This window comes from Hylobates moloch, unplaced genomic scaffold, assembly GCF_009828535.3.
Source record: "Hylobates moloch isolate HMO894 unplaced genomic scaffold, HMol_V3 SCAFFOLD_45, whole genome shotgun sequence".
NCBI classification, from domain to species: domain Eukaryota; kingdom Metazoa; phylum Chordata; class Mammalia; order Primates; family Hylobatidae; genus Hylobates; species Hylobates moloch.
In genome coordinates this window covers 551,077-566,016 of record NW_026652320.1, presented here as the reverse complement: position 1 = coordinate 566,016, position 14,940 = coordinate 551,077, and the positions used below count along the sequence as shown (strand labels likewise).

The following is a 14,940-nucleotide window of genomic DNA, read 5'->3' as shown; positions in this document are numbered from 1 at the left end:
CCCAGCATGTCAGGTTCCATTGACCCAGTGACTTTCTTCTAAACCCATGTTGCCAAAGCCCAACTCTGGGTATGCCCAACCATACATTTTTTTTTTTTTCTCCGACTTTCTCTTCCCAGGCTGCTAAATGTTGCTGAAGCAAATCATAAATGTATTGATTAACTCTATTGCAGATAATTGTGATATAGCATCAGCAGTGGCTCCATGTTCTTAGTTAACCTTTTATTTCCAAGTTTCCAGATTTTAGCATGCACTAAAATCAGCTTCCCTCAGAGACTGATTCTATAGATCTGGGATGGAACCCAGGAATCTCACAAGCATACTTGATAATTGAGAGCCCATTCTTTGCCCAGCAGCAACCACATACTCTTCTATGCCTCCAGCTCACAGTCCCAACCCTCCCACTGAGATGATTACTTTTTTCTCCAAATCCACTGGGAAAGCATAGGTTTCGTTGACTGTAAGTCCTTTTATGCCCTTACTCCTAAAAAATTTGCCTTAGTTTTATTTATGTTATCCTCCTTTCCTTTCCTTATTCCTACTGTTTGCCCCATGTTAACGTTCTGTTCCAGCCCCTCTGGAACCTTGGCCAATCAACATTCCCTTCACTCTCAGTCTCTTTCCAACATTGGCTTTCTCCCACCACCCCAGGACCAAAACAAACACAGGTCTCTCTAATACTGAAAAACATTCCTCAAAGTTGTTTCACTCCAAATTACCATTTTATCTGTTAATATCTCCTCCACTTTCTTTCTTTTCCACTTGAGGAAGAAATAATCTTTTTCCCATGAGTGTAAAATCATATTACACTGAAAAAAATTAGAAGTATTTAAATTAAAATGTTAAAATTTCTTATAATCCCTATTGTCAGAGATAACCATTGTTAAAAAGTTGGAATATCTGCAGAATTTGTTTCAGTAGGCTGGGCCTGGTGACTTACGCCTGTAATCCCAGCACTTTGGGAGACCAAGGCAGGCGGATCACCCAAGGTCAGGCGTTCGAGACCAGCCTGGCCAACATGGTGAAACCCTGTCTCTACTGAAAATACACAAATTAGCCGGGCATGATGGTGCATGCCTATAATCCCAGCTACTCGGGAGGCTGAGGCAGGAGAATCGCTTGAACCCAGGAGGCGGAGGTTGCAGTGAGCCAAGATCGCGATCGCGCCATTGCACTCCAGCCTGGGTATCACAGCGAGACTATCTCAAAAAGAAAAAGAAAAAGAAAAAAGAAGAAGAAGAGTTTGTTTCAATAGATCTAATAATATATAAGTATCTATTCTTTTCTTCACTCTAAAAACAGGGTTATACAACATTTACTAGATTAAAATGTTTTTTCCCACTTAAAAGTTCCTGTTTAGCTTTCTATGCCAATGTAAAATTCATCTAATGACTATGTAATATTCCCTTGTACAAATGTGCCATAAATTAAACAAACTCCTTTTGACAGGCAGTTGGTTGTTTCCAATTATTGTTCATTAAAACAACTCTGCAATGGACATCCTTGAGAATCTATATCTCTTAGCATAACTTCCTAGAGTTGAATAATTCGAGTATGCATATTTAAGGTATGTTAAAATATCTGTTTTCTCATTTGATTTAATATCAGATAACTGAAATCTTTTAAATGTTTTTCCCAATCTAACAGTTAAAAAGTATTGTTTTAGTATGTATCCCTTTGGCTAACCGTGAAGTTGAGCATCTTTAATGCATTAGCTATTTTTTATGTTTTATTTTTATGTCCTCTGCCTACTTTTCATATGTAATGCTTATTTTTTTATTACTTTGTTTTAGCTCTTTATAAGATATGAATATAAATCTTTTATTTTTTGATGCGGCATGTCATTTTCCAGTTAGCTATTTATCCTTTAACTTACGATGATGCTATTTGATTGCGATATAAAGATTTAGAAAATTTTATGTACTCAGTTCTCAAACCTTTTTCTGTATAGTTTCTAACTTTGTTATGTGTGCTAAGAAAGACCAGCACTATCCCAAAACAAGAAGAATATTCAAATTTGTCCTAAATTTTATTCTAGTATTTTTACAGTTTCATTTTTATATTTAAATCATTAATTTTTCTAGAATATATTTTGATGTATAAAGTGGGGCTCTAATATTTTTGTAATATTTTGATCTCTTATATATAAAAACTTCCCAGAAGTAAAATTGTTATTTTAATACCTCTAGTCTTGCTATATATTTTAATCACTTTCTGGTAGATCTCCCCTCATTATTTTCAAACATATATTAGCTAGATGAACTTAAGAATCATTTTTTTAAGTTCTATCTCATCCCAACTATAATTCATAAAGGGCATTCACTTTATGGATAAAGTTATAATATTGAGTTTTCATAACCAGAAATATAGTCCATCTGTCCATTTAGTCAAATCTTCTTTATGTCCTTTAAGTTAAGATACATTATTTTCTCTGTTGTGTCTTCCAAATTCTTATTAAGCTTATTTCTGGGCATTTGATATTTATTTGTATTTATTTTTGAAGTTAGGTTGAGATCTCTTTTTTTATTCTGTTTTCTAACTGATCATTACAAAACTGTATTTCTGTGTGTATATCTTCTATCTGCCCACTCTAATCAACTTTCTTTATAGTTTAAAATGGGTTTCTAGTTGATATTGTAGTAAACATTGTTAGTTTTCTACTTGCCATCTATTAAAACTTCTTTCTAATAGACCAAGTTTTCATTTAAATATCTGACTTTCTGGCCAGGCACAGTGGCTTACGCCTGTAATCCCAGCACTTTGGGAGGGTGAGGTGGGCAGATCATGAGGTCAGGAGATCAAGACCATCCTGACTAACATGGTGAAACCCTGTCTCTACTAAAAATACAAAAAATTAGCCGGGGGTGGTGGCAGGTGCCTGTAGTCCCAGCTACTCGGTAGGCTGAGACAGGAGAATGGTGTGAACCCAGGAGGCGGAGCTTGCAGTGAGTGGAGATCGTTCCACTGCACTCCAGCCTGGGCGACAGAGCTAGACTCCATCTCAAAAAAAAATCTGCCTTTCTTTCTATGCAACTGTGGGCTTTTGGTGGAAGACTGACCATTCTCAGATGTAAGGGTAAACACTGATTAGTCTAAGCCTACCAGAATAATTTTCCCACCCTTGAAACCATGACAGGTTCAGGAAAAATGTGATTTATTTATTTAAAGGCGATACCTCTGTGTGTCATTCAGTAAGCTTTGTATTTCCTATTATCATGCTTAGTTTTTTTGTTAATTACTGAGATTTTTTTAAACAGTAATGAATATTGAATTTTTATCAAATGTCTTGAATATTTAATGAGAAGTTTTCATTTAAAAAACTTCCATTTTTCTTTATGTCATTAGTTAGTTACATTACATTTTAAATGATCTACTATTGAACCAGCCTTGCATTGCTGAAAAGTCTCCTGCTTGGTTGTGATATACATATACTGCTAGATTTAGTTTTCCAATACTTATTTTTGATTTTTTTGCTTGGATATTCATAAGTAAAACTATAAAAGGGTAGTTTGTGTTTTACTTATCAGACTTTGATATCAGACTAACACTAGCTACGAACAAATGAACTGGATAGATTTCCATATTTCTCTGCCCTATGGAACAGTTTAAATAGCCCAAGAATTATCTGTTCCTTAAAAGTTAATGGGTTCCAAATGTCCAACAACGATAGACTGGATTAAGAAAATGTGGCACATATACACCATGGAATACTATGCAGCCATAAAAAATGATGAGTTCATGTCCTTTGTAGGGACATGGATGAAACTGGAAATCATCATTCTCAGTAAACTATCGCAAGGACAAAAAACCAAACACCGCATGTTCTCACTCATATGTGGGAATTGAACAGTGAGAACATATGGACACAGGAAGGGGAACATCACACTCCGGGGACTGTTGTGGGGTGGGGGGAAGGGGTAGGGATAGCATTAGGAGATACACCTAATGCTAAATGACGAGTTAATGGGTGCAGCACACCAACATGGCACATGGATACATATGTAACAAACCTGCACATTGTGCACATGTACCCTAAAACTTAAAGTACAATAATAAAAAAAAATTAAAAAAAAAGTTAATGGGTTCTATGTACATGCAAATATGAGCCAACGTCCTCTTTGGCTAGTAGATCTTTGAGAATATTTTAATATCTACTATTGTTACTGTCATCTATAGGTCTTAGGTACATTTTAGTCATTTATGGTTTTCCAGAATTTGTTCTACTCAATCTAGAATCTCGGAATTAATAAAACAGATGTAGTGTATAATTTAAAGCATCCTGTTTCATTTCAAACATAATCTGTTTGTGCTTTTCTCTTTTTTCTCCTTGGTCTCAATTGCCAGAAGTATATCATTTTTACTGTTATTTTTGAAGAGCTGTGTCTTGATTTTATTTGTAAAAAATAGTTTTGTTTTATTTAAAATCAGTTAATATATGATATTCCCTGAATTCCCTTTTCTGTATATTTCTGGTTAGGGTGGACCACAAGAGAGATTGTTGTGCAAGACATGAAGGACAGGTTTGAACAGCAGCCCTGTTGTAGCTCACACACACCATCACCTATCTGCTTGCTCACCTTTGTGGTGTAAGGCAGCAGGCACACAGCAGGCACACCCAGGCCTTCTCCACCTTCCCCTGGGTCCTCCTTCAGTTTCTCTGGCTTCTGCACTAGGTGTGTACATGTTCAACATCAACAACACGTGTTCCAGTTTCTGTAGGACATGCATACCATAAAAGTCAGAGGCAACAGGAACTGATACGGGTTTTGACAGATGTCAATCTAAGACAGCCGAGTATAAAAAGGTCCCTGGAGAACCTCTGACTGGCCTGCACACTGGGAGGAGTGTACACTGAGGTGGAGCCTTGGGAAGTTTGCGCCGTTTGCAGGGAGGAGGACCCTGGCCTCTCCTGATCCAGGGTGGTAACCTGGGGATTCAATCTGTGATATGGGGGCTTGTTAACAGGAACCTCTTTCTCTTTGCTAAGTTTTTTCCTTTTTGCCCAATAAATTCCATTTCTTTTCTCACCCTTCAAAGTGTCTGTGAGCCTAATCTCTCCTGGCCATATGACAAGGACCCTGTTTTTAGCAGAGCTAAGGAGAAAGTCCTACAACAAGTCTGTCCTCATGAACTCCAGATTGTGTTGGCAGGTTCCAGATTCTTCTTGTTCCCCTTCAAATTACATCCATCTTCTCATGACTGCCCACCCTGTGGACATCAAGCATCAGCATCAGACATAAGACAATAGTCTTATAAGATACTGCTAAACCAGCTCTCACAATTGTGTAAGGTCAATCACTGTAACAGACTCCTTTATACATATATAAACACATATATATATGCATTTGTATCCATATATATAAGACATATATGTGAGATCCTGCGTCCGTAATTGAACGCTAAGTTGTTTATGCAGGCATTTTCACAACTTCCTTATGAGCTACATCTTTTATCGAAGTAAATTGTTCTTTTTGAGCTACTAAATGCTTTTTTGTTGTGTACTATACTTTGTGTGCTGTTAATATTGTCACTCCTACTTTTGTATTTGTTTGCTGTATCTTCGTCCACCCCTCAATTTTAAATCTGTGGAATAAAAATTAGATCTACATTATATTTTACAGTCAATCTTTTAGAATCAGCTATTTAGTTTACTAGCAAAATATCATTTTACAAGAGGCTGATATGTCTTTAGCTATGTTCCTGACTCTCAGTGAATCTCTACGATCTATTTTGTTTATTTTTATTTATTTATTTATTTTTGAGACGGAGTCTCACTCTGTCACCCAGGCTGGAGTGCAATGGCACAATCTTGGCTCAATGCAACCTCCACCTCCTGGATTCTAGCGATTCTTCTGCCTCAGCCTCCCAAGTAGCTGGGATTACAGGTGCCTGCCACCATGCTCAGCTAATTTTTGTTTTGTTTAAACGGAACTAGATGAGTGAAGTCATGATAAGCAGGTTAATCAGCATATGTTTAATAAATAATAACTTTGTATTGCCATTATAATTTACAGTTTGTGTATAATAAAATTTTCAACAAACATTTTAATACATGCTTTTCATTTAACAACCATTCATATTCTAAATGTTACAAATCAACATCCTTGAAACTTAAAAGAAACCTCTCAGTATTGCAGGAAAGTTTTTGTCCTTTTTAGTAAAAAAAGAAAGCCAACCTTCTGATGACAAGATTTAGAATAAGAATAGACACAATTTAAATTTTTGTAACTATCAGTAGTCTTCCCTGTTAGCTAGATGAACAAAGGTGACCTGCTACTCCAGCATTTGATATTCTCAAAATTACTTATGGCAAATTTCTGCTACTGAAGTTTGGGAAATTTGGTCTCAATTTTAATCAAAGCTAAATTAAATATATTTGGAAATTTTCCTAATTTATTTCTAGAAACTTTTTTAGTGTTTTGTGTTTGAATGGTTAAAATTAATAGTGACTGGGATCCGTATCGTCAGACTCTCCTTCTCATAGACTGTTGTCAACCATCGTCCTAATACACATAATTACTCATTTCTCCTCCCTTCATAAACTGTAGAAAAAAGCCAAAATACTGTAGGCCTAGCATCTGTTGTTAGCATAAGATGGATTTCTGAAATAAGACACAAAATGCACAAACCATAGAAGAAAATGTTGATATATTTGACTGTATTAAAATGAAACAATGCCTATTTATCAAAAGACAAAAAGGAGAAAAAAGAAGATATTTGCATCATATATAGCAGACAAAGGCCTATATCTAATATATACATAAAGGAAAAGTAGGCAACCCAATGGGAAGATGGGCAAAAAACCTGAAGAGGCACTTCACAAAGAGAAACCCCAAATAGCCAATAAACATGAAAAATATTCTCTGCTTCACTAGTAATTAAACAAATGCAAATTAAATCCCTAATGAGATTACATTTTATACCAACTGGATTGGCAAAAGCAAAAAAAAAAAGAAATTGCAGTATCAAGGGTCAGAAAAATGTAGAACTACTACAACACCAACACATTTCTGGTGACAGTGTAAATTGGCAAAATATCTTTTGAATGAAACCAAACCCAATTTGCCAATTTGGTATTATCTAATAAATTTTCAGGTGTGTGTACATAATGATCCAGCAATTTTACACCTAGGAATACACCCTAGAAAAATTATTGCATACATATACCTAGAGAAATATATAAAATGATTCATGACCACACTATTTCTAATAACAAAATAATTAGAAAAAAACATGTGAATCAATGGTTAAATGGATAAACAGTACATTTTTATAATGAAATGCCATAAAGCAGTTAATGGCTTACAATTACACATGACAACATAAGTGAATCCCAGAAATATAACATTGAAACAAAAAAAAGCACGCTGCAGAAGAATATGTGAAGAACTACTACTTTTACATAAAGAAAAAATATGCAAAATTGTTGAACATATTTTTAGAGTCCAAGCATAGATGGCAAATCTATGAAGAAATGCAAAGGAACAATGAATAAGAAGCTCAAGTTATTAGTGACCCTTGAGGAGCGTGGGAGAAGGGATTTGAGGAAACATTTAGGGGACTATAAGGAAATGGTCCTGTTGGTTGCCATAAGCTAAGGGTTCCCAGGTGTTAATTGTACCATAAATTATTATGTCTTATATTTCTTTTATTAATAAAGAGAAAAAATAAAACAACATTGAAAAAATAGCAGAATAAATAAACTTCCTGCTCATAATTCACCGTGTGTCACCTTGTTTGGGGGAGAAATCTTTTAAAAACATAATTTAGTTAGAATATTCTCTTTTTTATTTTTATTAATTAATTAATTAATTAATTAATTAATTTTGAGATGGAGTTTTGCTCTTGTTGCCCAGGCTGGAGTGCAATGGCACAATCTTGGCTCACTGCAACCTCCACCTCCTGGATTCAAGCGATTCTCCTTCTTCAGCCTCCCAAGTAGCTGGGATTACAGGTGTGCGCCAGCACACCTGGCTAATTTTTGTATTTTTAGTAGGGACGAGGTTTCACCATGTTGGCCAGGCTGGTCTCGAACTCCTGACCTCAAGTGATCCGCCTGCCTAGGCCTCCCAAAGTGCTGGGATTACAGGCGTGAGCCACTGCGCTCGGCCAATATTCCCTTTATAAAAACTCGGTGATTCCCCTCTGTGTAATAGGTAATGTCCAAACTTTCTAGAATGATATTTAAGTTCTGCCATAAATCTGACTCCTCCATAGTTGCCCAAATATGTATCTCAATATTCCCAGCATGAAACACTTCATTTTATCTGAAGGGTACATATAGATTCTTCCACAACACTCCTTATTCTTTTCTGCCTACAAGCCTTTGCTTGTGCTATATCTTCTCATCTGGAAGGCTTTTCTTCCGCCTCTCTTTCCATCCAAATTGTACTTACCTCACCTTTTGAAGAATTGGACTTACTAATTCACTTATGAGCCCTTCCCTCACAAGTCCATTGAACAGGGAAATCTCTCACGATCAAATACATATGCCACCCACTGTATGAATTACTCACACAGCCCTTAAGCACATCAGTTTCTCAGTTTCTTCTCTCTTCTTGTGTATTTGTACATGTGTATGCATGCATATGTTTTCTCTCTTCAAATAGATTATAAACTCTTCCCAAGTAAGAACTATGTTTTATACTTTTTGGTATGGTCTAAAGGGCTTAGTACAGGTAACATGTAATGCAAAGAAACAAAATTTACCAGTAACTTGCATAACAGACATGATATCTTTTCCTTCCTTCTGTGTCCCGAGACCCATGAATCTATGATACTCTGGTCAGGGGTTGCAGGAGCAAGGAAAGGAATTGTGTGTCTTAGAGGCTGATGAGAGATGGATAAGGCTTTGGGAAAGGATAAGAGAATACAGAGCCATATCCAGGTGGTCATGACAAATCTTCTGCTTTAGAAATATCACCTCATTTCAATGTACTCCATTTTCATGAACTAAGAAAACCTAGAAGATTGTTTTTACCGAACACACAAAACATTTTCACAGAAAAATGATAATCACAGAAGCACAATTTAATAAATATTTATGGAGAATCAAGTATGGACAGAATGCTGGGCCTTTCATTAAAAAAGAATAGCTCTTCACGGTTTATCAAACATTTGCATCAACTATTTTATTTGAGTCTCAAAACAATCCTATAAAGTAAAAAGAACAGATATATATATGAATTTCTTGTTTCTTGCCTGTCTCTCCTACTACGGTGTGAGTGCCTAAAAACAAATATTGACTGTTAGACTGTTAGATACTTAGTGCCTAATTTTTTTTTTTTTAGACAGAGTCTCACTCTGTTGCCTAGGATGGAGTGCAGTGGTATGATCTAGGCTCACTGCAACCTCCATCTCCCAGGTTCAAAAGATTCTCATGCTTCAGCCTCCTGAGTAGCTGAGATTACAGGTGTGTGCCATCACGCCCAGCTAATTTTTGTATTTTTAGTACAAATGGGGTTTCTCCATGTTGGCCAGGCTGGTCTCAAACTGACCTCAAGTGATCCCCCCACCTCAGCCTCCCAAAGTGCTGGGATTACGGGCATGAGCCACCACACCTGGCCTGGTGTGTAATCTTTAATAAACACATGAGAAGTTGTGAAGCAAACCCTCACTATGCAGTAGAGGAAACTGAAGCTCAAGAAAGAGGACTGACCTGTCGAAAATCATGATGCAGTTAGTGGAGAGTGAGGATTCAAATCTACACCTCTGGAATCCTGTTCCATTGGACCTTCTGCCATTACTCAAGCACAATGGGGAAATCCCACTGCCAAAACTGCAAGGACATTTTGAACATAACTTTTTGTTTGTTATGTTTTTTTTAAAATGTTGTTCAACTTTTTCTAATTTCTTTATGATTGTGCTATTACATAGAATGAATACACTAAAACTGGGAAAAGCTAGCTTAGATAGAATTGCAGCCCTCCGTGAGGGTAAAGCTGAGGCCAAGAGCTTGGTCTTTGTCACTTGGGTCGGAGTGGACTCCACAGGCCCAGCCATATGCGTCTCCCAATCACACAGCTGATCACACAGGTTGGGAGTGATCCAGTCAAAACATCTTCAGAACTGCAAAAACACAAAAGCCTGTGCCTTGATGATAGGGCATTAGCAACAACTGTTCGTAAGGTGCCTAGTGTTACAACTGCAATGTTAGTATTTCAGGAACCTAAATTATTTACCAGGTTACCTGGGAGTTGGGTTGAGGAATCACATTTCCCACACATTAACAGTGGACTAAAACACCTAGGACTTCCATTCTCTGTAAGTCCCTGCACTTTTCCGCTTCCATTCCCCCACTAGCAGGGGTGCTGAACACAATATCCTGAGAAAGGCATTGAAGTTACCCTAAATTTCTTAGCAATCAGGACGGGAGCCCATTGATTGCTTTTCGAGATTTGCCAGTGGAAAGCCTCAAAGCCTACTGCTCACTGAATATTAGTCCCATGTACTCCCCTTATAGTTCTGCGAATCTGGGGATTCCTTCTGGTCCTAGCAACTATCACTCTTTCAGTTGGTTATATTGCCATTCATGTCTATGAAGGTGCTAGATCATAAATCTCTCCTTCCAGAAGCGACTCAACAAATTTCCATTCCAACTGCTCCATTGAGCAAAGAGGATGCAAAAGTCAATTGTTATGGCTCCTTTCAATATAACCCTCTTCTCCTGCCATCGTATTTGTAATATAATGGAGAGAAACAGCAATGGCCACTGGTCTCAGTGAGGTGACCTTTACTTCATCCTCAGGAAAGATGCCATGTCTTTCCTGGTGCCAATATCCTGTGGCTTTCCGTAGACTTCCAGGAGACACTGAAGCACATAGGCAAGGAAAGCTTCCCTCATCTCCCAAAACCAGCAAGGGTTATATTATTATTACAATTTAAAAATTAATTTGCAAGCTGTTGAAAATATACTACAATGACCTGTAGAAAATTAAAAACAAAATTACGTTATTTCAAATATACCATTATCTAGGAAGTCACTGCAGACTATGCCATTGGTACCAAAACCTTTGCTCTTGGTAGCGAATGAAAGATGTATTTTTAAATGCCATATTTCTTGATGGAAACACACACTCAAAAACATCTTGAAATACCTCTGGCTTAATGCAAAGACTTTGGAGACTTTGACTATGTTTACTCAGGTAGATCTTTTGTAGATGAATCTCAGAATAATTGATCAAATTCTCACAAACCTGAGTGGTTTTAACAGTTAAAATGATAGAAGTAGCTAATCAATTAATAGTTGTATAAGCAGTAGGAAAAAAATTTAAGTCAGCTCCATTTTGACTGAGCGATCCGAATTGAACATAGTCATGACTGATGTGTGCTCGCCAAGGGGTTCCTTGACTCTGTGACTTTTATGTCCTCTATGATCTGAGTTCATTGATCTTTTGGGTACAAAGATGAAGACCATTTGTTTACCCAAACATTTGTTCAGAGAGAATTTGTTTAAGGGAAAGTGAGTTAACTAAATGAAGCAAGGTCACTTTTGTTTTTGTTTGATCTGTGATATCAAAGAGACTGTTGAAATTTGGTATGCTACTAAAGGACATGAAGAAAAACATTGCAATCTATTTGAAACTAAATGGAAGTCAACACCTTTCAAATGAGCATTTTATCTATGATTTTTAAATATTTATGTTTGGTACATGAAAGAGGTAAAGTGACACCTTGAAAGTGGGATAATCCACTATCTTAAAACATGTTGACTGAATGGACTTCCTATATTGTCTATATTATATTTTTAAAAATTCATATGGACTCAGTTCAGTTCAGCAAGCATTTTTTGAGTGTATGGATGCTTAGCACTGTGCTAGGTCCTGAATACAGGAAGATAAATGAAAAGCAGCCCTCGCTCTCAAGATGAATTCAATCCAATTAAGAAAACACTTACAGTGTTGGTAAATTTGGTAAATGTATAGAACTTCTATTTTATCAAATAGCCCAGGGTGAAATTAGAACGGGGATGAGGACTCGTTGGTTAATAAGTACTCATCCCTTTGTTTAGCAAATGCATTTGCAAAGAAATTAATATAACATTATCTACTTTCTTGCCGAGAGATTCACAAGATGAGAATTTTAGATTTGGAAAAAATGGTAATATACACATAACCCAACTCTTTTACCATAAATAGGGCAGGAGAGGCTCAGTGACTTCCCTGGAGTCAGCTCATGGGAGACCAAGACTAGAATGCTAGGATCAAGTATCCTAATTTCTTTTATTCTTTTGTTTTTGTTTTTGAGACAGAATCTTGCTCTGTTGCCCAGGCTGGAGTGCAGTGGCACAATCTCGGCTTACTGCAGCCTCCACCTCCCGAGTTCAAGCAATTCTCCTGCCTCAGCCTCCTGAGTAGCTAGGATTACAAGTGTATGCCACCATTGCCTAGCTAATTTTTGTATTTTTAGTAGAGACAGGGTTGCACCATGTTGGCCAGGCTGGTTGCGAACTCCTGACTTCGTGATCCGCCCGCCTTGGCCTTCCAAAGTGCTGGGATTACAGGCCTGAGTCACCGCACCCGGCCCCTAATTTCTAGTCTTGTCTTCTTTCTTCTAGAATGTGCTGTTCCTCCTTGTTCTGCTATTGATTTCACTCACGAACAGTGGGGCCTCAGGGTCAAAAGTCTGGTTGGAAGAAGAGCTGGGGGACTTGACTTGGAGTTGTGTTGAGTGCATGATGCGGGCCCATAGAACTATTTTGTGAAGATACTTTAAACACGATTTGAAAAATGTCAGTTATACACCTCCAAAATTGGTCCATTATAATTACATTTGGGGAGGCTTGAATGAGGTGATGGAAATTGGGAGATTCCTAAAGCCCTACAAGCCACTTCTTGGTGCCACTACTGCTTGTAAAATCTAATATTGTCATTTAATTTGCATGAAATTGAGTTAAATGAACTCTTAGTACATAGAATTTATGGAAATTCTTGCCCCTAAAAAGATGTTAAGGTAAGACTGATTAACTCTCTTACAAAAGGAGATGATTGTCCTTTGAGTGGAATCAACTGAGACCCAGGATGTCTTCAGCTTCCCAGATCTGGAAGCTTAATTTTATTGTATTGCCCAAATGTGACTGAGCCCTGGAGAACTGAGTCGTGATACTATATTCACCAGATACTGACTAACAAACAAGATGACCATTTATCAACTTACGTTGTGCACAACAACCACGATTACCCTGTTGGCTGATCAGCACATGCTTCCTTAGTAGTAAAGTCTATCAGAGAAGCCAAATTACTCCTGGAATCTTGGAAAACATGGATTAGAATGGAGGGAATGGCTGCCTTAACAACTCACTGTTATTACTGAACTGCTCCTTCCACCCACAGACAGATTCCCTTCAAGAAAGAACTTGCTTTCCATTCCACTCTCAGGGATTCTCTCTCTAGGTTCCAGACCCTCCTGAACTTGATGACTCCATCTGGTGGCTCTATTTCATACTCCATTTTCCTCAGCCAGGTTTTCACCTTTCAGTCCATCTGCTTAGGGATTGATATTTCTTTAGATGGTTCCCAGTTCTCAACCTGACTTTCACTCCTGGCTTCTGTCCTTCAGATAACTCTTGGAACTTGTCCCCATCTATTCTGACATCTAGCCCAGCAACCAGAATCTTTCTGTGTCAGAAACCCTAGCACCCTCACTCCTATCACTCTGTTCCAGAAAAGATTCAGACAGTAACCTGATTGATGTACCTATTTCTACTGTGGGGATCTATCTATGGAAGGAACCAGAACATTGTGTTCGTTGGTCATGACTCCATCACCCGAGTGGTGCTGGAGACCATTTCCTTACTCATGAGAGAGAGAAGAGTATAGGGTTGAGTTCAAAAACCCCCAAGTTAGAGGGCTTGGGTTTCTATTAGTATTTCTCTTTCACTACTTAATAGCTATGAACCTTGAGCAAGCTATTAACCGCTTTGCACCTCAGTTTCCTTTTAGGACATATGAATATAATAATAGTTCATACCTCACAGGATTCTTCTGAGGAGTAAATGAATTATTTCATATAACACAGTCCATATGACAAACAAGAAGGACATAATACTTGTGACTCTTTTTTGTCTATACTTTTTCTAGATTCCAAGCAACCCCTTTTCTTTATGACAGCACCATGACCTCAGACATTCCACAATACTATGGAGTGGGTTATAGTTTCAGAGTAACACCCCCTTGATCTGATGTGGAAGTAGATTAGATCAGATTAGATTAGATAGAATGTTATTGTGGAGGAGCACAATCATATTGTGTAACATCTCCAGGACATACTGCCTAGCAGCTGTCTTATCAAGGGACAACAGCCACTTCTTACTGAGCATTTTGTTTATGTGTCAAGTACCATGCAAATCGCTTTATGAATATTGTTTTGTAATCTTTTATGTGATGGTCAATCAGGTGTGGCCACAAGAGGAGATACAGGAGAGGCTCAGGGAAAAAAACAAAGTTTATTATACTCACAGATCCTAGAGACAAGAGGCACGGCAGGCCATGCTACCCCACAAAGTGCTACATATAAGGGAAAGACACTAGGGTGGTCGGGAGGCAGATGACGGTAGCAAGGAGAGGGTTTAGGTCTTTTTTTTTTTTTTTTTTTGAGATGAGTTCCTGCTCTGTCACCCAGGCTGGAGTGCAGTGGCATGATCAAAGCTCACTGCAGTATCCAATTCCTGGGCTCAAGCAATCCTTTCACCTCAGCCTCCCTCATAGTTGGGATTACAGTCACATGCCACCACACCCTGCCAATTTTTAATTTTTTGTAGAGACCTTATGGAGGTAAGCTCTCACTACATTTTCCAGGTTGCTCTCAAACTCCTGGGCTCAAGTGATCCTCCTACCTTGGCCTCCCAAAGTGTTGGGATTACAGGGGTGAGCCACCACAGCCCTAAACAAAGGTTTAGGACTGTTTTGAGATTTCCAAAGGAAGGGAAAGTCAGGACAGGGT

General features: G+C 37.9%; 1 long non-coding RNA gene across 1 annotated transcript; it reads right to left on the bottom strand.

Moving 5' to 3' along the window:
* Window positions 1-5,046: 5,046 nt before the first annotated feature.
* On the bottom strand, window positions 5,047-14,027 carry LOC131382541 (uncharacterized). The gene is made up of 3 exons (XR_009212093.1): window positions 13,969-14,027; window positions 9,659-9,778; window positions 5,047-5,208 (listed from the first exon to the last, which is right to left on the bottom strand). It is a non-coding gene; the product is annotated as an uncharacterized LOC131382541 (long non-coding RNA).
* Window positions 14,028-14,940: the final 913 nt, after the last annotated feature.